We start from the raw sequence: 23,672 nt of genomic DNA on the forward strand, positions 1-23,672 counted from the left end.
AATATAAGGAGGGGGAGAGGCCTAGTTCGCTCTCTTTGGACACCCCCCTCTCTCCTAGCAAGAGGAGGTCTGTGCTGAACTGCTGAAGGCACAAGGCCTAAAGCCTGGGCCTTGTGCTCTTTTCCAAAGAGCCCTCTGCCAGCTTAGTTGCACCTGAGAGACATTTTCTCATTCCTTGCTGCAGTACACCAGAAGGATTGAAGACTCGGAGGTCGGTGGATTCCTGTTCCTAGACGAAAAGGGAGAGAAACCGGATTTGGACTTGTCCGGGTGGTGAGAGCTGTTTAAAGACAGATGCTTTATCTTTATTATTATACGTTTGGATTACAAAGTTGTTCTTCAAGTGCACCACCGAAAGATTGCTAGCGAATATTGTTTTACTGGACTTCCATCTAGATCAGTCAGGCCTGACTGCATAGGTAGAGAGTGCTGGGTGTTAGTTTACCCATGCGGGGAAGTAGCTGAAAAAGGGCAGCACTAGAGTTGCATAGAAATACTTTATTATGCTGACTACTCTGTTTATCTTTATCACTGGTTACTGCAGGGACCTGTTTATGTGTTGCAATCCAAATGTTTGATTCATGTTATTCCTTTTATAAAAACAATAAGTAAAGTCATTTAACTACTTTCAAGGATTGTCTATGAGCTTGAGTTATCCACCCACGCACACACACATATTTAGAGTATAAGTGATTTAATGTGTATTGCTAGATACTAACTGTGCCAAAGTGGGTAGTGCAGATTGCCGGGGGGTTGGCGGAGCTGTGCTCAGGACCCAAACCAAACTTGCGGCCCTCTTAAGTGAGGGTATCGCTATATGTGTGTACGAGGCTTAAGGCTTGATTCACATCTATGCATGTTGCTTTTGAGAGTTTCTGCAGTGCTTTTTGCATTTTTTTTTACCATGTTTTCCCTCGGATTTTACCATTATTTGCATTTTGCCTTTTTTATGCTTTCTTTTGCGGGGAATTTGTCTGCTGCTTCTGCATTGAAGTCAATTGAACCCAAAAAGCACCATTTTGCATTTAAAAAAGTCCCTAACCCTTTCCAAAAACGCAGAGGCACAAAAATGCCTTGATGTGAACAAAAAAAAACAAAAAAAAAACAAACACACATGCGATCTGATTCTGGTCCGAACAGAAAAAAGGGTCCTGTGCGTGTTTGGACCGGATGCGGTGCGATATCAGCTATACTATCTGTATGGCTGATATCGCATCGCACAGACATCGCATGTAATGTGAACAGCAGTGTGCTATGAATTACATGCGATGTCTGGCATCGCACAAGTGTGAACCAGCCCTTATAGTATGAATGGAGCCTAAGGCTGGATTCACACCTATGCAGTTTTAATTTTAGTGCTTTTTGCATTTTGCACGATAGAACATGTTCCATAGGAAACCATATTCAATGGACTGTAGTGCAAATCTGCAAAATGCACAAAAAATTTATTAGGTGTGAATCCAGCCTTAAAGTAAAACTTTTTTTTTTTTCCTATTGGATAGAGTGCAGGAGAATTGGAATGCTTGTCAGTTTTTATTGCTGTCTGAATTACACAGGTTCAGAGGCTAATTTAATGCAGGTAAGGCACCAAGTGAGTTTAATTACCACCATAATCAGCAACAGAACCTGTGTAAATAATATGTGTTCTGTTTTAAATGGATGAGGTGGCAACTCTATCCCCCATTCACCCTCTCTATTTGTCCTATTTCCTTTTATCATTGAAAGAAAAAGTAATAGAAAAATTGCAATTTTTAGATTGTCCTCAGTAAAGTAATAGAGGGGAAATCGTCCAATGGGGACACTAGTTCTGGTGATAGGGTGGTCCCCAAGGAATTCTCTTAATTTGCAGGGATTTCCTCTCCCTTCCTGTTTGTCTATGGGACAGGAAGTGATGGGAAATCTCCAAAATGGGACAACGATTGGCAAAAAAAAAGTCTGACAAGACTCTCCCTTGCTCTATTCAAAATAAAAAAGGAAAAAAAATTGTATCAAATACTTAGCGTAATTTTCCTTTCCTGGAGCCAATACATGGCAGCATACATACAATATAGCTCTGCCCCTAAATTCACCCACTGGACCTGTTTAGCTCTATAAATGTCTGACTGAGAGCTACCACCCCCATTCTTTGTAAAAAAAGCACAAAGATCAGAGGGAGGGTTCATATGCTGCCATGTATTGGAGTCAGGAAAGGAAAATTACGGTAAGTATTGGATACAATTTTCCATTTTCCTGATGGTAACATGACAGCATACATATGATAAATAATGACGTTTTGAGAGAGAGGATTTAATGCTGGAAACTTAGTATTTAACAATAGACATAGAAGGCTTGGATAGTTTTCCTACCAAACTCTACTGTAGTAAGAGCTGCTGAATGCACCCTGTAGTGTTTTAAGAACGTATGATGTGATGACCAGCTAGCCGCTTTGCAGACTGTCTTCAGAGACACTCTTGCCCTTCCCATCCAAGAAGAAGATGACATCACCCTGGTTGAGTGAGCTGTAATCACCTCCTGAGGATCCTTCCTGATCGCTCTATATGCCCAGTGAATCGTTTTTACTATCCAAGCCGAGCCCTCTTTTCCTTTTACATTTTCCGGTAGGTAGGATGAAAATGTAGAAGTAGCCTGGAAACAGGCTTTGAGGACTTTTGGAATGTCAATCTCGTGCAGATCAGCATCTGATTCACTGGAGAGATGAAACATCGATGCCACACCCTTCCCCCTGAAGTTATAGCTATTTAGCAAAGCTGTTTTTAAGGTGATATACCATAATGAACAGTCTTCTGTCGGAGCACAGGGAGGGTTTGCTAGAAAATTGAGGACTACTGCCAGGTCTCATTGAGGGAAACTTTTTCTCCTGGGAGGGCGTAGTCTAAGTATCGCTCTCATGAAGTGCTCCACCAGCAGGTTTGCTGCCCCTTTCTTTTGAGTAAAAGCTGAGATGGCTGAAACTTGCACCTTAAGCGAATTTAGGCTGAGCCCCAATTCAATCCAGATTACAGGAAAGCCAGGATTTGAAATACATTTGGGTCACTAGAGTCAAACGGACGTTCAGCTGCAAAGCTTGTGAACCTATTCCATATTTTGGAGTAGATGGCATTGGCTGATCCCTTTCTGGAACTCTGTAAAGTTCTAATAACCTCTGGAGAACATCCTAACTCTTGTAACCCCTGCCTTTCAATCTCCAGGCCTCTAAGGCCAGTCATGATGGTGGCGGATGTAGGATATCTCCTTGCGACTGGAAATGAGGAGTTGCCTGCATAGTGATCGGTGGGCACATCCTGAGATCCATGATTTGCGAGGCCAGTAAGGTAATACTGTGATGACTGTCAAATCCTCTGTCAATCTCTTTAGAAATTTCAGGATTAAAGAAATTGGAGGGAAGGCATAGGCCAGTTGTTCAACCCAAGGATGGCTCAAGGCGTCCGTCCCCTCTGCTAATGGATGAGGGTGGTATGAGAGGAACCGGCTCACCTTGCAGTTGGGTGATGAGGCAAAAAGATCCAGTTGCGGACACCCCTACTCATGACTGATCTGTTTGAACACTTTGGGTGAAGGGACCATTTGTTGGGATCCTTGAATTATCTGCTTCCAAGTTCTGACAGCCTGGAAGATATATGGCCCTCAAATCTAGGAGCTATTGCTGTACCAATGTCATGATTGGTTCCCCCTCTCTCAAGAGGGATTGACTGTGTCCTGCTTTGTTGCTGTATATAGGACACTGTTGTGCAGATGGAGCAGGACAGGGCAACGTGTATGTGAGGCAGCAAGTTGGCCAATACCATGAATGCTGCTTGAAGTTCCAGAACATTGGAAACTAGGCCTTCAGTGGGAAATTCCCCTCTGACCTGGATCTTGAGTTGTTCACAGGTGGTGCCCCACCCTGCTGCGCTGGCATCTGTGTTGACAATGATCCATGGCCGCAGCCCTAATGGACGATGCTGTTTAGTGTTTCTTGTTTCAACTACCACCAGAGACTCTGGTGCATCGGGCTGGTGATCCTGATTGGCTGGGCTAGACAACCTCTCTTGCACTGCATCACAAAGCCTTTTTGGAAAACTCTAAAGCCCCATGCACACTATCAGTTTTTCTGCTGATTTTTTTTTCCTTCAGGTTTACCAAAACCATGTAGTCCTGGGGCCTGCCTGATTGCATACAAACTGAAATGCCTAAGGTTTGACCTCATATTATATGGTTTTGGTAAATCTGAAGGAAAAACTCAGCAGAAAAACTGATAGTGTGTATGGGGCTTAAGTTTCCAGTGAGCCCAAGACTCATGCACTGACATGCTGACATCACAGTGCAGCCAATGCTTGTTGGAACTTCTTCCCCATTTTGGAGAGTTTCTGAAGTGGCAAAGAAACTGTGGCCACCTGAGTATTGAATTGGACCCCTAGGAAGACCATTTTCTTTGTAGGCTCGAGCTGGCTTTGGTGATGCCTGTCCTCCCAGCACAAAACTGAGGAACTGCTGGTATGACTGAAGGACCTGCTGTTAGGCATCCTGCAAGTCCACTGAAATCATCCAGTCTCCTGGTTGAATAACCTGGATTATGGTATGGAGAGACCCCATCTTGAGTCCAGTGAGCCCAAGACTCATGCACTGACATGCTGACATCACAGTGCAGCCAATGCTTGTTGGAACTTCTTCCCCATTTTGGAGAGTTTCTGAAGTGGCAAAGAAACTGTGGCCACCTGAGTATTGAATTGGACCCCTAGGAAGACCATTTTCTTTGTAGGCTCGAGCTGGCTTTGGTAATGCCTGTCCTCCCAGCACAAAACTGAGGAACTGCTGGTATGACTGAAGGACCCGCTGTTAGGCATCCTGCAAGTCCACTGAAATCATCCAGTCTCCTGGTTGAATAACCTGGATTATGGTATGGAGAGACCCCATCTTGAGTCTCTCTATCTGGATAAATTGATTCAGCCTCTTGAGGTCGTTCTGGAGGCAGTCGTTTGAACAGTCAATAATGGCCTTGCGCCACTATGGACTGAATCCAACGATTTTGGCAGTGGTCCTGCCAGAACTAGGACCTTTGGGCAGCCTGCGTCGAACTGCCTCCTGCGCGGACCTGGCATTAAAAGGGCTTCTGGGCATCTGAGGGAGCCGCAGGGGCCTTAGCTCTCTGCGATCTTATGAAGCTTGACTGTATAACCCTCCAACCCCTTCTGAAGTCCGTGGATGCGCAAAAGCCTCCAAAACCTGTGTACCTGTTTGGCGCTCCTCTGGATGGTTGCCCCCTTTGGTGTCTGGGCCTTCGATTTTGGAGCAGAAGACCTGATTTTCCTCCTGTAACCCTGGAGATGGTAGTCTCCAGTTTTTTGGGCAAACAGCGCCTTCCCATCAAAAGGCAGTTTACAGAAATTCTACTTTGAAGATGAGTTGACTGCCCAGGGTTTTAGCCACAGTGCTCTTTTGGCTGTGACTGAGCATTGCTCTGGAGGACCATCAAATGATGTCTATAGCTTCCTCACCTACGAAGTCCACAGAGAGTTTTATCTCATCAACACCTTTGGTATTTTTTTTCTTTTAGCAGCTGGTTTTTGATTGCATACTCCAAGTTCTGCACCCACACTCGCATATCGCTTGCTACGGATGTTAAGCACTGGGTGGCTTACAAGCACCACCTACTGTGAGGTAAAACTTTCTTAAGTTCATGTCAATGCATCTATAAAGGATATCGTGAAAGGAGCAAGAGTCTTCCATCGGAAGTGTCACATTCTTGGCCAGTCTGGTGACTGCCGCATACACCGTTGGTGGGTTAAATAAAGGTACCACAGCCTCCTCCGTGAGTGGATACAACTTCTGCAACCTATTGGTTGAGAAGGATTTTCTCTCCCTTCTCGTATTCCTCCTGAAACAGGCCTCTTACTTATGTCATAAGAGAAATGGTAGCTACATGTTTCTTTCAGATTCCTCTTATGGAACCCAAAGGTTTGTTCACACTTGCATCAGGCTCTGCTATTGCACTGCAAAGCGATCTGTGCTAGGGTCACTTTTCAGAGGCATTTGATATTATGTAGAGGGGATAAGTGTTTTTGTTATGTGATTTTCAAAGAGCAATTTGCACGCAATGTTACAACTCGCATGGGGGCATCCCATTCACTTGGTGCCCTACGTGTGAAAAAAGAAGCCTCTGCTCCTATTTAGGGGCAACAAGCTTCGCACAATGTTTTTAAAAACCCGTTCTCCCACGTGACAATCACACCAGAATCACATCACATATGGGGTTCCCTGAAAGGATAAAGGCACCTAATGTTTTTTGTGCAGCGATTGTCACACAATTTAAAATCAGATTGTATGGTGTATGATAATACATTTTCTCCTTCTTTGGAGGAAGTTCTGGATCCTCCAATTCCAGTGCAGATTTTACTGCCTTAAAAAATTGTGGTAACATCGCAAAATCAAAACCAGGGCATTTAGGATCCTCTGCCAAAGAGAAGGCTGTATCTTCTCCCTCTGCCTGGAAGGTTGGCTGTAATACTGGGTCTGGGGAATAAGCCCGCCTAATCAGCTGGGCTGGATTCACCCCTGAAGTGTCTGGTACCCCTCTAGTTAGAGAGGGTTGAATGGCTTAGTTCAGACCCGGTGCAGGGCCTACACTCTGTTCGTCCGCTTCGGTCCCTGGTTGTCTGAGACGACTGGAAAAATTCTGCCAGGTAGTCATGGACTACTTTCTTGAGCAAGGTTGACACCTGCTGACTGTAGTACTCCTGGTCTCTGGTAAGCTGCCTGAATCCAGATCCAGAGGGCCTCTAGGCCTCCAAAGTTGGCCCTTACTTGGTATTGTGGTGGTCTTTGTTATGTGGTGTCAGGCTCATGCTAGCGGAAGAACCGAAAAGTGCACGGGGGACTGCATGGCAACAGAGAGTAATAAGGGAAGAGACTCAGTCCTCCCCAGCCTCTAATCAAAAAAGGGCTAGTACAAGTAGGAGGGAAGCCAACGCCCATCCACACCAAAGGACACTTTTAAGCTGGCTACACATTATGCAATCCTCTACAGATTTTCTCCCTCAGATTTACCCAAACCACATAATATGAGGTCAAACCTTAAGAGCCTGAATTTGTATGCAATCAGGCAGGCCCCTGCACTACATGGTCCCGGCAAATCTAAAGGAAATCAGATAAAAGCTGTGCAGTGTGTATGGGGTCTTTAGAGACATGAGAGCAAGAAGAAGAACATGTTTTATAGAGATTGACAGATCTGGAAACAGTTCCATAGGAGAGAAGACATCATGCAGTCCCAGCTGCTGGATCAGGACTCCAAAGCAGACATGCAACAAGAGGATTGTCGTCTCTGACCCCAAAAGACCACCAGAAGGGTTTCCTCACTTTGTTGGTGCATTTAGTTGCCTAAGATGTGGGACTGCGTACTGGGGGAGGATTGAACCCAGATGGACATAGTCGGCAGGTAAGAGCTTATCCTGAGTGTAACAGTGTGTAGGTGTTGATCTTTGAGGACAAAAAGGAGAATAGGGGAGGTAGCTCTCAGTCAGACTTTTATAGAGCTAAACAGGTCCTGTGAGTGGATATAGGGGCGGAGCTATATCATATGTATGCTGCCATGTTGGCGTCTAGAAAAAAGTTTTGCCTATAGTTCTAGTTTAAGATTTGACAAAAAAATAAAAAAATGGAAGCTGATTTCTCTGTTGAGCTGTTCCAGTTTTAGTGAATCAACCCCAGCTGTGTCTGCATTCCTCTTACACTGCTCCTTCATCTCAAGAATCATGGCCTAATAAACTGCAATGTTGCATCACTGTTGAATATATCTAAGCCTCCAGAATATCTACTAATCTTATACACCAATACCACCATAGTTCTGGAGCAATACGATCAGACCCCCTTCAAACTAGGGTTCCTATAGCCGTATCCCATGCCAATGCACCATACCCTGTATTTCCCTGGGTCCAACCTAAAGGCCCATACACATGATAAGAAAATTGTCTTAAAATGTTCATATGAGGCACGATTGGTCGATTTTCTGATCGTTATTATGGTGCTTTTGACAGCCAACTCTGACTGTTGGAATGAAAAAAATTGCAGGCACAAGCTAGAAATGTTTTATCGTACATGACCAACCTTCAATTTTTGTTTAATAAGTAGTTTTCATCTGAAAAAAAAATTGGAAGGGCAAGATTACACTGTGTAACCTCTTCATTTTCAATATTAGACTAGCATTCAAAAACAATGGACAATCATTCACATGATAGTCTCATTGTGTGTACGAGTCTTCATAGACCCAACAAAGATTCTATGACAGGTGGAGTGGAAGGGAGACAAGCATTGTTCAAGAATGGGTGTACTTTGTTACTTATTTTGTAAAAAGGATTTCAGCTTTTTGGTGCCTCCGCTTTGTGTCTAATCTCTAGAATGCCGTGGCTCATTGATGTGATCAGTCCCTTCTCAATGATCGTAGACAATGCATTGCAAAACAGCAGCAGTAAAATTAATTTAAGTCATCCCTCCCCCACCACCAATGGCAAAGTCTTTACCTTAACCCATGCATGTCCAAAGTCTGGTTTCGGTTTCAGACGGCCCGCCTGGTAATTTTGACATGTATATCTTTTGTGGCCTCCAACGAATCCTCGAGCTCCGGGGGCCACAAAAGATCTATATGCTGGTTGCCATGGAGGGGGCGGGACGAGTGCCGTACATGCAGGAGAATTTCCTGTTTACACAGTGGCCTCTGTAAAAGGAAGCCCCGTCTCTTGTGCTGCCATTGGATGACTGTTCTGTCCTTCATAGGTCCAGGACTTTCTATTAAAGAGGCCGCTGAGAAAACAGGAATTTCTCCTGTATGTCTGTTGGCGCTAATTCCGTCCTTTCCCTGTCACAGCTAGCTTCCGCAGTCATGCGCAGTCCGCTGGGGTTGCAAGATGGAGGTCAGTCATAGATGTAAGTGATGGCTGTAACCTCACATAATGCCGCTGCCGTATTGCAATTCCCGGGCGGCTTAGTGTGGCGAGCAAAAAAAAAAAAAAGCCTAGATTAAGGCTTTACCTGTAGGTCCAAGTAATATCTCCTAAACCTATATGGTTTAGGAGACAGTAGCCGTAGACAGCGGCGCGCAGGCGCACTGAGCGCGGCATTTCCAAGAATGGAGCTGCCGCTTGTGTCGACTCCCGTGCGCATACGCGGGAGTGACGTCATCGCGGCTTTGCCGAATGACAGCGGCGGAGCTGCGAGACACCACCAACAAGATGGATGCGGCGGACTACAGGGGACAGCGGCGACTTCGCTGGCTCCTGTGTCAGGTAAGTGACACATAATGGGCTACTATGCGATGCATAGTAGTCCATTATGCTTTACCTTTTTAGGGAATGAAAGAGGAAGTAAACCCATCAGGGTTTACTTCCTCTTTAACAGCAATAGATACCAGCCAAGCATTAATACCAATAGATACCAGCAGGGGGTGCGAGTATAGTACTGTTGATGATTGCCACAATAATTAAGGCAGTGCCTGATGTCAAATAAGCGCTTTGATGGGATGGTATTAGAATTGAGCCAAAAGTGTCAGAAGTAGGGTTGCCACCTTTTCTTCAAGTCAAACCCGAACACTTTAGCGGGACACAGAATTTTTTATTTTTTTTAATATAAACTATACATATATTTTGCTATTAAATAGCATTTCTAATCATATGAAGTTAATAACAAGAGTCCCAATTTACATCTGAGTCCACAGAGTTCTCTTTTACATTTAAACTCGCAGAGTTCCCTTTCACTGTAAGGGGGGATTCTGCAGACTCTGATGTAAGGGAGAACTCTGGGGACTCTGACATAAGGGATGCTCTGGGAACCCTGATCTAAGGGGGAACACTGAGAACTCTGATGTACGGAGAGGACTCTGATGTTAGAGGGAACACTGTGGCTTTGGTGTAAGGGAGAACTCTGATGTAAGGAGTGCTCTGAGAACCCTGTTTTACCTTAGTGTACTCACTCAGAGGCAGGAGAGAGAAGGTGGGAGACTTCAGTCACAAACAGGGATAGATGGTGAGCTCACTTACCCCTTGGCAGTCAGCACCTTTCATTCAGATGTCTCTGAGGCTGCTGGACTTCAAATTTCCAGCCCCCACTTTTCCAAAGCACATCCCTGGGGATTGGAGTGTGGACAGAGGGGTAGGAGAGGGAGGAAGAGGTGCATATCGAGCCCTCGCTCCTCTCCCATCTGTACATGTATTTGGGGGGGGATTGTTAATAATGGCTTTGGGCAGTGTGAAAGAGAGTGTAACAGACACTTTCAGCTTAGACAACTGCAGCCAGCAACCCTTCTGGGAAGCCATAGTCCAGCCGGAATAATGTGTCCAGGTTTCAGGCAGGCTGAAACCCGGACGCATGATGCCAAACCCGAACTGTCCGGGTGAATCCTGGACAGGTGGTAACCCTAGTCAGAAGCTGCAATGGTAACAAGCTCTCTCAGCTAGGAAGGTATGGGAAAACCTACCCCGGCACAAACACCAGCATAAAGCAGCATTGGTGGATAGTCTGGACAAAAGAAAATATAAATAAAATCAGTATATGGGAACAGGTTGTCCTCAATAGGCATAAGTATAAGTAGGGTGCAATCACTCTCCAAATGTTACACAGTGTACAGATCCAAAGTGGCCGGCAGCATACTGACTGCAGCCTGTGCATGCCTTATATCACCCTGTAAGGTGATATGAATCAGCTGTGAGTGGGAGGAGTTGGACCACAATCACAGCTGATGCTGGTGGGAGTGCCTGTTGGCACATATCTCAACGGCCGCATAGAAAGCTCTGACAGGACGGCGCGGGGTGTGGCCCCGCCACATAGTGGGCGGGGTCGAGTCCCGCGTCATGATGTCACCGGCGTGCGGGTAGCCCTGGGCGCAGCGCTCCATGCTGGAGCGCAAGCTTACCATGGCGGCGTAAAACTACCCCACCAATTGGGCTGTAAGACTGCGCGCCTCCCACTGACGATGGGGTCCCCCCATGTTGAGGGCATGCGGCCTGATACGGTTCAGGAGGGGGGCTGCATGCTCGGATAAGGGTCTGGTATGCACTTTGGGGGGACCCCCACACCGTTTTTCAGCGTAAGGGTTACCCTTAAAACCCATACCAGGCGACGGCGCTCGCAAGGTGTCAATCTCGCCGATGGAGGCGGCGAGATTGACTTTCTTATCTAATCCTTTCGTACCTGAAGTCACATTCAAAACGAATGGACTTTGCTTTCCAGGCTCCCATTAAAAAAAATTTTTAAAGCACATTTGTTTTACCTGCAAAAAGAAGCTCTGGAAGATTTTACCCCCTTCATGACCAGGCCATTTTTTGCTATTTAGCAATGCGCTATTTTAATGTGCAATTGCGTGGTCATGCAAGGCTGTACCCAAATGAAATTTATATGATCTTTTCACACAAACAGTGCTTTCTTTTGGTTGTACTGTATTTGATCACCACTGTTTTTTTTATTATTATGCAAATGAAGGAAGACCAAACATTTTGGGAAATTTTTTAAAACATATTCAATAACAAATAAATCAAATTTCTTCATAAAGAAGATGGGCTGCTCCTGTTATAGCGTCTACAATCTATGGTAAGCCTCATACACACAATCGGACTTTCCTGTGGACTTTTGTACAAAGGGCGTTGGCCCTGAACTTGCTAAGCATACACACGATCTGACTTTTTCAGCCAACTTTCACCAAATCACTTGGTTTTTCTGCTCTTTACCGCCACCTTTGGTCAACTTCTGTATTGTTCTCTGATCTTTTGCATTGGTCCTGAGCATGCGTGTTTGTAAAGATGGTTTCCTGTACACGCGATCGGACTTATGTTGTCCAAAATTGTGTCTGTTCACACAGCTAACAAAAGTCCAATGAAAACCGAAAAAGTTTGTGCGATGGAGCGTACACACGGTTGGATGTTGCTTTAAAACAGCTAATTTGCATGTTGTCAAAAAGTCAGATCGTTTGTATGGGCCTGTATATAGACTGCAATTTATTTTATTTTTTTTAACTAGTAATGATGGTTATCAGTGACTTACACTGGGACTAACTGTCACTGACATCTCCAGTGACACTAATACAGTGATAATACTATACACTGTCACTGTACTAATCACACTGGCTGGGAAGGGGTTAACATCTAGGAACAATCAAGGGGTTAATTGTGTGCCTAACTACGTGTAATGTGTGTAATTTGTGCTGCTTTTTACTACAGATCACTTTGTTTCTTTTCCCTACTCTGAAGGTTAAAGAAACAAAGTGATCATTCCCTCTGTATAGAGCCCTGCGTTGGTTGTCAACACAGGGCTCTGGGCTGTGATTGTACACAGCCGATCAGCAGGTCCCGGCCATGAATCATTGGCTGGGATCTGTTGACAAACTCCTGCTGTTTCAAATCACAGGGGAGCAGGCAGGCAGAGGGGCGTGCACCTGAAACCCAGAAACAGGCAGCGATGTACAGGTACATAATGGTGCCGTTAGGAGCCGCCCGTCGCAGTATATGTACTGCGGCGGGTCAGTAAGTGATTAAAGTATACCTTTCTTTAGATGTGGTGGCTAAATTGTTTTCCATTTTCACACTTTTTATTTTCAGGTGATGATCCAGCCAGGAACACACTTCCTGTTCTAGGGGGACAATTGTTCCATATCTAGGAGGCATAGGGTTGTCACCCTAAGACAGGGGTGCCCAACCTTTTGAAGAGCGAGGGCCACTTAAGAGACTTGGTAACCAGTCGCAGGCCACAATGAGTGGAGCGGGTGGATGGCATGTCCGTGTCCACTCTGCATTTGGAGAGCAGACACAGACGCAGCCCATGATACTTTTTAGCGGATCGTATTGGAGGTAGAACACAAGTCGGTTTATGTCTGCGACTACTTAGAGGTGAGTGGAGGGTCCAATTGGTCGGACTGACCATGTGAAAGGGGTCCAAGGCTGTTTTCACACTGATGCAATGTGGTTTACCCGCACCACATGTGTAACGCAATGTACCTTTTGGCTTTCCTGCAGTTTGCAATAGCTTTCTATTATCTGCAGGTTTGGTGCACTTTCAGAAAGCTCACCAAACTCGCAGGTAATAATAGAAGTCTACGGCTCAGTGCAGGTAACCCCGCAGGTAAATTGCTTTTACACCTGCGGATCAGTTTGAAAGCAGCCCAGTAACCACTGCAGAAAAGATATGCCCATATATTATTATTATTATACAGGTTTTATATAGTGCCGATATTACAGCTACATTACAATTTGGTACAAGAGGAATCAAGAATACAAGAATACACTGTGATTTTAGTAATAAACTGACCTTTAATAACAGTATTCTTTCTATTCTATGCCAGAGCAGGAGGTCACGGGCCACATCAGAGGGCTCCGCGGGCCACATCTGGCCCCCGGGCCACTAGTTGGGCACCCCTGCCCTAAGAAGTGACTTTATTCTCCAAAAATAATTCATACATATCCACTACCTAATGACACTGAAATTTATTATTGCATAAAAAAAATTCTTATTGCTTTTTTCTGCCCCCATATGCTCCTGAACCTCTCATTTTCCCTCTCACTGCGGTTTAGAACAAGCAGTGCACATTAGTTGTCATGTAAACTGCTCTGTGCACACTACAAATCCAATAATCCATAGTTCCTTGTCTATCATCCATCTCAGGACTGAGCAAGAAAGGGTGACCATATTCCTACATACAGTGGGATCATGGAGAACGAACATAGCCACCCTCTAACAGAAAGTCCAATCACAGCAGCTAAAATGTGTAGTGCATAGATACAAGCACACTGACTATGGCATATTCTTCCTGGGGGCCCACTAAAAAATAGTTTAATTCTGCGGTAAGCCAGAGTTTAGTGTCACTTTAAAGCAGTATTAAACCGAACGCAAAAATGTATTATTTTGCAGCTTACAAGATGTAATAATAAATAGATAATAGATGCTATAATGGTTAAAGAGGAGCTCCAGCCTCCCCATAAAAAAATAAAAGTCAGCAGCTACAAATACTGCAGCTGCTGACTTTTAATATATGGACACTTACCTGTCCAGTGATCCCACAATGTCGGCACCCCAGCCAATCTTCAGATCGGCTGTCGGGTGCTACCGCCGCCATTCTTGTTAAGGGAACCCGGCAGTGAAGCTTCACAGCCAGTTCCCTGCTGCGCATGCGCAGAGCGTGCTGAACTTTCTAATTGGGCTGGCGGCGGAGGCAGGAGGAGCGGGCCAAACTTCTGAGAGACCGCACCGCGGCCGGTCTCCTGGAAGTGGGGAACAGTACCTGTTCTGTTCCCCCCCCCCCCCCGAAAGGTGCCAAATGTGGCATCAGGGAGGGGACAGATAATCGTCCACTTTTGATTGGAACTCTGCTTTAAGTTTTTAAAGAAGGAAACCTCTACTGAGAAAATATGGAGGCTGCAATTGCTGACCTCTTCTTTTAAAAAATCTACTTGCCTAGTTGTCAGGCTGATCCAGGGGTTTCACTGTCTTCTGGGGCACTGACCCAGAAAGGGTATGCAGTTTAGGAGTTCTGAGCGCACTCTTAGGCAGGCCATACACAGTTCAAATCTCAGCTGGTTCAGCAGAAACTGTCCAAGAATCGATCAAACCATGTATGGGCAGGCAGAATGTACCAAGCTGATCAGTTGATCAACTTGGGTACAACCAGCATGCCAGGCTTTACCTGTTTTAACCTGCAATTATTGCTAGCTACTGTCTTCTGCTGGGTGGGACTGCCTAAAAGCCCTGGTTCACATTGATGCGATTTGGCATGCGATTTGACATGTTACATCGCATGCCAAATTGGCTGTTATTGCCCGCAATGGAACCGTCCGAATTGGTGCGACATCAACTTTAGGTGCGATTTTAAATAGACATCTGTGCAGGAAACGGCACAGATGTCTCTGAGATTGTCAGTCTGACATGCGGGAATGAAATTGTGCGGGTTCAGCTGAACTCGCACAATTTCAATCCCGCATCAATGTGTACCAGAGCTTAATGAAAAAAGACCGAAAATGTTAAAAGAAAAAAAAATCTATCAAAACAAAACATATCCAATAAAAAAAAAAAGCAAAAATTGAATTTCTTTGATTTTGGCCAAAATATATCCTTGCTACATGTTTTGATTATAAAAATCCCAATAAGTGTATATTGATTGGTTTGCATGAATGTTATAGGGTCTACGAACTATGATATATATACTGGAACTTGTATTTTTTTAACACTACTAATGATGGGGATGAACGACTTAAAATGGGACTGCGATATTGCGTCAAAAACTGTTTCCAGTAACTGAATATAAGGTGCAAGCTGGTGTTTGGCTTCAATGTGTTAGTGCATCTAAATCTTCTAATACGCTTAACACTGCCCCCCACAGATAATGCTGCTGTCTGCTGTGCCTCCTGTTCTCATTCATCCAGAAATGTATCTCACTAATACAGGAAATATATTACTGGCCAGATCACCAGGTGAAAATAGAGGGGAAAAAGCTGAAGAGGGTCGATGCAGCCACTACATTTAAATTTTGGTAAGCTGCAATATAATACATTTATCCTTCGTTTACAATAAATGCGGCTTTGAAATTGTGCGACTTCATTTGAATTTGCACATTTTCAAAGCTTCATGTCAATGCGACTTCAGGTGCAACTTGGAACATGTCTATGTGGCTTCATGCAAGTAAATTAAACCCACTGAGTCCCAAACTGCAAAAATCAACTGCATGAATCGAGATCAAAGGCTGCAATTTCTGAGGACAATTAAGCCCACATTCACATTGACTGCAGCTTTGAAATCGTGCGACTTCATCTGAAATTGCACAATTTCAAGGCCGCATGTCAGTGCGACTTGGAGGACATCCGTGCGGCTTCATGCACAGTTGTCTATGCAACTAAATTAAACCCACATGGCAAAAACCAACTGCATGAATCAAGATCAAAGGCTGCGATTTCTGAGGACAATTAAGCCCTTGTTCACATTGACTGCCTCTTTGAAATTGCGCGGCTTCATCTGAAATCGTACGATTTCAAAGCCACATGTCAGTGTGACTTTAGGTATGACGTGGAAGGCGACTTCATGCACAGATGTCTATGCAAGTAAATGAAACCCACCGAGTCCCAAACTGCAAAAATCAACTGCATGAATCAAGATCAAAAGCTGCGATTTCTGAGGACAATTAAGCCCTTGTTCACATTGACTGCGGCTTTGAAATTATGCAACTTCATCTGAAATTGCACGATTTCAAAGCCACATATCAGTGCGACTTGGAGGACATCTGTGCGGCTTCATGCACAGTTGTCTATGCAAGTAAATTAAACCCACTGAGTTCCAAACTGCAAAAATCAACTGCAGGAATCAAAATCAAAAGCTGTGATTTCTGAGGACAATTAAGCCCTTGTTCACATTGACTGCCTCTTTGAAATTGCGCGGCTTCATCTGAAATCGTACGATTTCAAAGCCACATATCAGTGCGACTTGGAGGACATCCATGCGGCTTCATGCACAGTTGTCTATGCAACTAAATTAAACCCACATGGCAAAAACCAACTGCATGAATCAAGATCAAAGGCTGCGATTTCTGAGGACAATTAAGCCCTCGTTCACATTGACTGCCTCTTTGAAATTGCGCGGCTTCATCTGAAATCGTACAATTTTAAAGCCACATATCAGTGCGACTTGGAGGACATCTGTGCGGCTTCATGCACAGTTGTCTATGCAAGTAAATTAAACCCACTGAGTTCAAAACTGCAAAAATCAACTGCAGGAATCAAGATCAAAAGCTGCGATTTCTGAGGACAATTAAGCCCTTGTTCACATTGACTGCGGCTTTGAAATTGCGCGGCTTCATCTGAAATCAGTCAGTGCGACTTCGGATGCAACATGGAAGGTGGCTTCATGCACAGATGTCTATACTAGCCACACCCAAAATCGCCAAAAGTAGTGCAGGGACTACTTTTTCAAATCGACGCGGCACTGCAAAGTCAGCGTTGCACCGATTTGAACAATGCCATTGCCGACAATGGGGTGCGAACTGTCACGCGCATGACAAGTTGCTCCGGTGTGAACAGGGGCTTATGGTTTGGCTATATTACAGTCTAGGTTTTCACTAGTGCGACTTTTCATGCGATTTAGGACTGAAAAGTCGCATGACAAGTCGCTCCCCATGATTTACAAAGAGTACCGTTCATATCTGTGCGACTTCAAGACGCAGTGACTTCAAAGTAGTCCCTGCGCAACTTTGGTCCCACTTTGATGCGACTTGAGGTCCATAGACCTCAAGAATACACAGGCATTGCTTCAAAAAAAAATCACGGTAAAAAATCGAGCCAAAATCGCACGACGCAAAAGTGGAAACGCAGCCTAATCTGAAATTGCTGTAGCATGAGATGCTACAAATGAAATGAGTGGTCTAGTAATATTATTCCTATACATTGGATAGATCCCCATATAAAATGATGAGAATTGAAAATAAATCAGCATTGTTTCATTGATCACATATCATTTGATGTGAACATAAGACAATATTACTTTCAGTATCTGCTCAAAATTTCAAAGCGTCCAATGAGATGTTGGGGGTGGATCCCCTGTGGAAGCTTTCTTCTTCTTGGGAGGACCCTTTCACTGCCTCCTTCCAGTTGATTGTGTGGCAGCAAAGCGTGTGTTTAATGTGACCCCCATCCCCTCCATGTGAAGGCACATCCAGGGCACTGATGGAGGCATTGTGCAGGATGGACAGCTGGCCTGCATGCCCAGGGATCTGACATGTAACAGGTATGTACAGAGAGCACTGAGCTCAGCCTGGATGGCTGTCATGGAGCTGCAGTGTTTCAGCACTTTAGCGCATGGACAGCTCCCATCTGCAGTGTTCAGCAGCAGCACAGCCGCTCTCCTCCTGGATGCTGAGCTCTGCCTCCTCCCAGGGAACAATGCTCCCTACACACACACATAGGGGGCCTGCCTGCAGGGGCCACAGGTCCTGGGCAGCTTGTGACTCAGCAAAAGGATGATAATCCATGCTAACCTGTGCCATTGCTAATACAACACAGGCAGAAAAACCTTCACAGCATTGAGATTTCATTAACACTGATGAGTTCAGCATCTAGCAAACAATATGCAGTTTTTTTTTTTTTTTTTTTTTTAATTTTTTTTATCAGATAATAATGGAGAGAATGAATAGTAAATGAGCAGAAGGGGTTAAGTGATGTGAAGGTGGGCAGGAAGCGTGATGGGGTCTGCTGCCTGCGATTACAAGATGTGCATGTGGATTGTTACAGGATGATTGGCGTGGGCTGGAGCAGTGGTGGGGTAACGTAGGCTGCAAACCAGGTAATAGGGGGACAAGCTGGTAGACCTTCAGATCTATAGGTGGCCGATCAGGTAAAGATTTTATATATGATTATTTTGTCAATCGATTTACCGTCCGATAGAAAAATACAAACAAAAAGATTGTTCGATTTGTTTTTCCATAGATCAATATGATCTCTAGGTCTATCTGCTTTCCTACAATTGGATTTCTGTCCAGAATAATTTCCATGAAATGGATCAGTTTTGCTCAGAATTGATTGATGACACATGTGACTTTTTTTTTAATAACTCATAGGTTCAATCTGATTCTGTGAAGAATGATCCGATCGGATTGTTATGTGTATGGCCACCATAAGTATTTTGTGTGCAAGGGGATACAATAGCTTTCTTGCTTTTTCCATCCAGACCAATCAAAATAACTTCAATGAAATTGATCAGTTTTGCTCAGAATTGATTGATGACATGTGACTTTTTTTTAAATAACTCATAGATGCAATCAGATTCTGTAAAGAATCATTCGATCAGATCGTTACGTGTATGGCCACTATAAGTATCTTGTGTGCAAGGGGATACAACACCTATCTTGTTTTTTCCATCCAGACAAATCATATGAAATTGATCAGCTTCCAGTTTTTTTATTTTTATTTTTGTAAAAGCTTAATTGAAAAAGCTGAATTTAGAAGCCGATTGGCCACCATGCACAGCCGCATCAAATTTTGCACTCCAGTTTTAGTAAATCAGCCCCAATATGTGACTTTTTTGATAACTCAGATTGAATCATATTGTCTAATTCTGTGAAAAATCGTTTGATGTGATCGTTACATGTATGGCTACCATAAGTGTCTTGGGTGCAAGGGGATACAATAGCTTTATTGCTTTACCCATCCAGACAAATCTGAATAATTTCAATGATATTACGGTAATCAGTTTTGCTCAAAAATTTGTCAAAGGCACAGTGGGGGAGATTAACTAAAACAAGTACACACAGAATCTGGTGCAGCTGTGCATAGTAACCAATCAGATTCTATGTTTGATTGTAAAAGCTTAATTGAACAAGCTGAAGTTAGAAGCTTATTGGTTACTGTAGACAGCTGCACCAGATTCTATGTGCACCAGTTTTAGTAAACCGTTTGTATTACTCATAGATTCAATCATATTGTTAGTTTCTGTGGAGAATCGTTCGATCAGATCTTTACATGTATGGCCACCATAAAACTGCAAGATGCTGGGGGGGATACAATACCTGTCATGCATTTCCAATGTAGACCAGTCATTTTTAATAAATCAATCAGTTTTGCTCAAAACTGGTTGATGACTCAGTATGTGTCTTTTTTTTCTAATCCATCAATTTGATCAGATTGTCTAATTCTGTTAATAATCATTTAATAAGATTGTTACATGTATGGCCGTCATAGGACTGGTGATGCAAGGGGATACAATAACTGTCATGCATTTCTAGTACTGATACTTCTCAAAACAATCCATACACAGGATTTAAAAGACATCCACTGATTTCACTCTGAAAAAATGACATCCTCACAAGCCCTAAACTTCTATACAGGCATGTATAATCTGTTTCCCTGAAAATAAGACCTAGTGTGATTGTCGGTGAGGGCTGCAATATAAGCCTTACCCTGTTTTCCCGAAAATAAGCCCTACCCTGAAAATAAGACCTACAATGACTTTAACTAGGGTTTATTTGGGGGGTAGGGCTTATATTGCAGCCATCACCGACAATCACGCTAGGTCTTATTTTCGGGGAAACAGGGTAGGTCAGGTGTTCCAATGTATGGCACCAATGATCATAATAGGCAACAGAATAAAAGTTGATTGGCTGAAGTTATTTTACTCCTTGATCTCCTTTAAGAGTACAGAAAATCAAGAGACAAATTCCCAGCCTGAATAAGGTGCAAAGTTTCCATACATTGGGGGATCGAAAATGAATCAGGTAATCACAAAGCTACCTATGGCAGCAGCTCTATGCATTCGGAAACGGAAAATATTGTTTGTATGAGTCTTGCATATTGTCATTTTGGTATAGTTCCTATTGGCTAGTTAGCATCTGGGTCTTGATGGGTGATCTATATATTATATATTGCTACCTCTCTATCTGGATCTTGATGGGTGATCCATATATTATATATTGCTACCTCTCTATCTGGATCTTGATGGGTGATCCATATATTATATATTGCTACCTCTCTATCTGGGTCTGGATGGATGATCCATATATTATATATTGCTACCTCTCTATCTGGATCTTGATGGATGATCCATATATTATATATTGCTACCTCTCTATCTGGGTCTGGATGGGTGATCCATATATTATATATTGCTACCTCTCTATCTGGGTCTGGATGGGTGATCCATATATTATATATTGCTACCTCTCTATCTGGATCTTGATGGGTGATCCATATATTATATATTGTTACCTCTCTATCTGGGTCTTGATGGGTGATCTATATATTATATATTGCTACCTCTCTATCTGGATCTTGATGGATGATCCATATATTATATATTGCTACCTCTCTATCTGGGTCTGGATGGGTGATCCATATATTATATATTGCTACCTCTCTATCTGGGTCTTGATGGATGATCCATATATTATATATTGCTACCTCTCTATCTGGATCTTGATGGATGATCCATATATTATATATTGCTACCTCTCTATCTGGATCTTGATGGGTGATCCATATATTATATATTGCTACCTCTCTATCTGGGTCTTGATGGGTGATCCATATATTATATATTGCTACCTCTCTATCTGGATCTTGATGGGTGATCCATATATTATATATTGCTACCTCTCTATCTGGATCTTGATGGGTGATCCATATATTATATATTGCTACCTCTCTATCTGGGTCTTGATGGGTGATCCATATATTATATATTGCTACCTCTCTATCTGGGTCTGGATGGGTGATCCATATATTATATATTGTTACCTCTCTATCTGGGTCTTGATGGGTGATCCATATATTATATATTGCTACCTCTCTATCTGGGTCTGGATGGGTGATCCATATATTATATATTGTTACCTCTCTATCTGGGTCTTGATGGGTGATCCATATATTATATATTGCTACCTCTCTATCTGGGTCTTGATGGGTGATCCATATATTATATATTGCTACCTCTCTATCTGGGTCTGGATGGGTGATCCATATATTATATATTGCTACCTCTCTATCTGGGTCTGGATGGGTGATCCATATATTATATATTGCTACCTCTATATCTGGGTCTGGATGGGTGATCCATATATTATATATTGTTACCTCTCTATCTGGGTCTTGATGGGTGATCCATATATTATATATTGCTACCTCTCTATCTGGGTCTTGATGGGTGATCCATATATTATATATTGCTACCTCTCTATCTGGGTCTTGATGGATGATCCATATATTATATATTGCTACCTCTCTATCTGGGTCTTGATGGGTGATCCATATATTATATATTGCTACCTCTCTATCTGGGTCTGGATGGGTGATCCATATATTATATATTGCTACCTCTCTATCTGGGTCTGGATGGGTGATCCATATATTATATATTGTTACCTCTCTATCTGGGTCTTGATGGGTGATCCATATATTATATATTGCTACCTCTCTATCTGGGTCTTGATGGATGATCCATATATTATATATTGCTACCTCTCTTTAACAATGAAGCTTGTGTCCTGCATGGCCAGGGTTGCGGAATGGATATTGTGTGTTTTTTGTTCATAGGAAATATTTATTTTATAATATTTTCTGATGCACAAGCAAAATGTCATCTTGTTCTATACTGAGGTCATTCATGTTTACAGGAAGTTATCTAATTTTCTGTGACAATTCAATACTTATGCCTTTCACTTCTTTCTTGCGGCTGTCTTTATTAACTATGGCGATTTAAAATGTATGAAATGCTGGCGGCATTGTACCAGAGTGCACAACAAAAAAAAAAAGCATATTAAAGCTCTGGTTTATGCAATTCTATAATAATCTTTCTTGGGGACAGGATAAGCACCTGGGATGAACATTGCCGGACCACAGAGCCTACAAACTGATGTTAATGTTTTATTTGCTAGACGTGGCAACGTTTGTCTGACATCACCCTAAGCTGTACTAGATGATATGGCTAATATGTTTTACTAAAATGAGTTTTACACATGCAAAAACTGATTTTAGCCGTGACTTCTCAGGCAGAACATCCACCAGGCTTTGGTCTATGAGTAAATAAATCAAATCTGTCAGTTTACTTATGACAACTTCTGCTACTGTCAAGACAAATTAAAAGCAAAAATATAAGATCCCTGAGATCACAGTGGCTCAAAGGCTTATACAGACAGTAAAGTAGCTATTAGAAGGTTATGTGATGGCAGCATGGCAGAAGAGTACTAAAAACATTAGCCTTGCATTGCTCTTTGCAAAAAGAAATGCAACTGTTTTCAATCATAGCTTACATGCCAGTCAGAAGATTCACTTAGCAACACGGCTCCTGCATACCACCAGCTTGCAAAGTGCCATCAGTCTGTTAAGCCTTATTTAAAATTTTGTGATTTCTTTTGGATTAGGAATATGGATTATTCTGATTATTTTATGCATTCATTTATACAGCAGCACTCTCTAGACCAGGGTTTCTCAACTAGGGTTCCCTCAGAGGTTGCTAGGGGTTCCCTGAGCAAGGAGCCAATTCTGATTATCAGATAAGCTCCCATGGATATCATTTAGGCAATTCTTGATGACCACAGCTGTAAGGAACATTCTTCCCACTGACCATCAAATTATTGCGTTGTAGATATAGTCAGTTCAGGGGTTCCCTGAGACCTGAAAGTTATTTTAAGGGTTCCTTTGTTATAAAGGTTGAAAAAGTATGCAGAAGAGCATGGGTATCAAACTCAATTTAATCGCAGGCTGCATCTGTATTATGGTTGCTCTCAAAGGGCTGGTGTCTAGCGCACCCCCATTGCCCCTTACATCAGATGTCAAGAGCCTGCCTACCATCAGAAGTCAAAAATCTTCCACCATCTCTCACATCAGGGTTGCCCAACCATTTGAAGAGCGAGGGCAATTTAAGCGAATTGGTAACTGGTTGCGGGCCACAATGAGCGGAGCGGGAGGATCCATATCCACGGACACAGCCCTCTCTACTCTATGGGCCCTCTGAGCCAAACGGATTCGCCCAGATGGAAGGGGAAGATCCCTTTCTATTTTATTTAGGTAGGCGGGTATAAACAAACACAAGTCCGTTTACATCTGCTGCTCCATAGAGGTGAATAGTAAGTCCGATTGGGTCGGACCAATCATGTGAAAGAGGCCTAAGGCTATTTTCACAATGATACACTGCGATTTGCCCAAACCGTGGGTGCAGCGCAGTGAACCTGTGGATTTTCTGCGGGTTAGCTGCAC

At 43.3% G+C, this 23,672-nt stretch overlaps 1 protein-coding gene across 1 annotated transcript in view; it reads left to right on the forward strand.

Annotated features, from left to right (window-relative positions):
* Positions 1–17,553: 17,553 nt before the first annotated feature.
* CLVS1 (clavesin 1) overlaps positions 17,554–23,672 on the forward strand; it is a 180,643-nt gene continuing 174,524 nt past the window's right edge. Inside the window, exon 1 of the mRNA XM_077492774.1 lies at positions 17,554–17,715. The gene's annotated coding sequence lies outside the window, so the exon portion shown is untranslated. The remainder of the gene's footprint in view (positions 17,716–23,672) is intronic.

The sequence above is a fragment of the Lithobates pipiens genome, unplaced genomic scaffold (genome assembly GCF_037356315.1).
Source record: "Lithobates pipiens isolate NorthernLeopardFrog02 unplaced genomic scaffold, aLitPip1_a1.2 Scaffold_19, whole genome shotgun sequence".
NCBI lineage: Eukaryota > Metazoa > Chordata > Amphibia > Anura > Ranidae > Lithobates > Lithobates pipiens.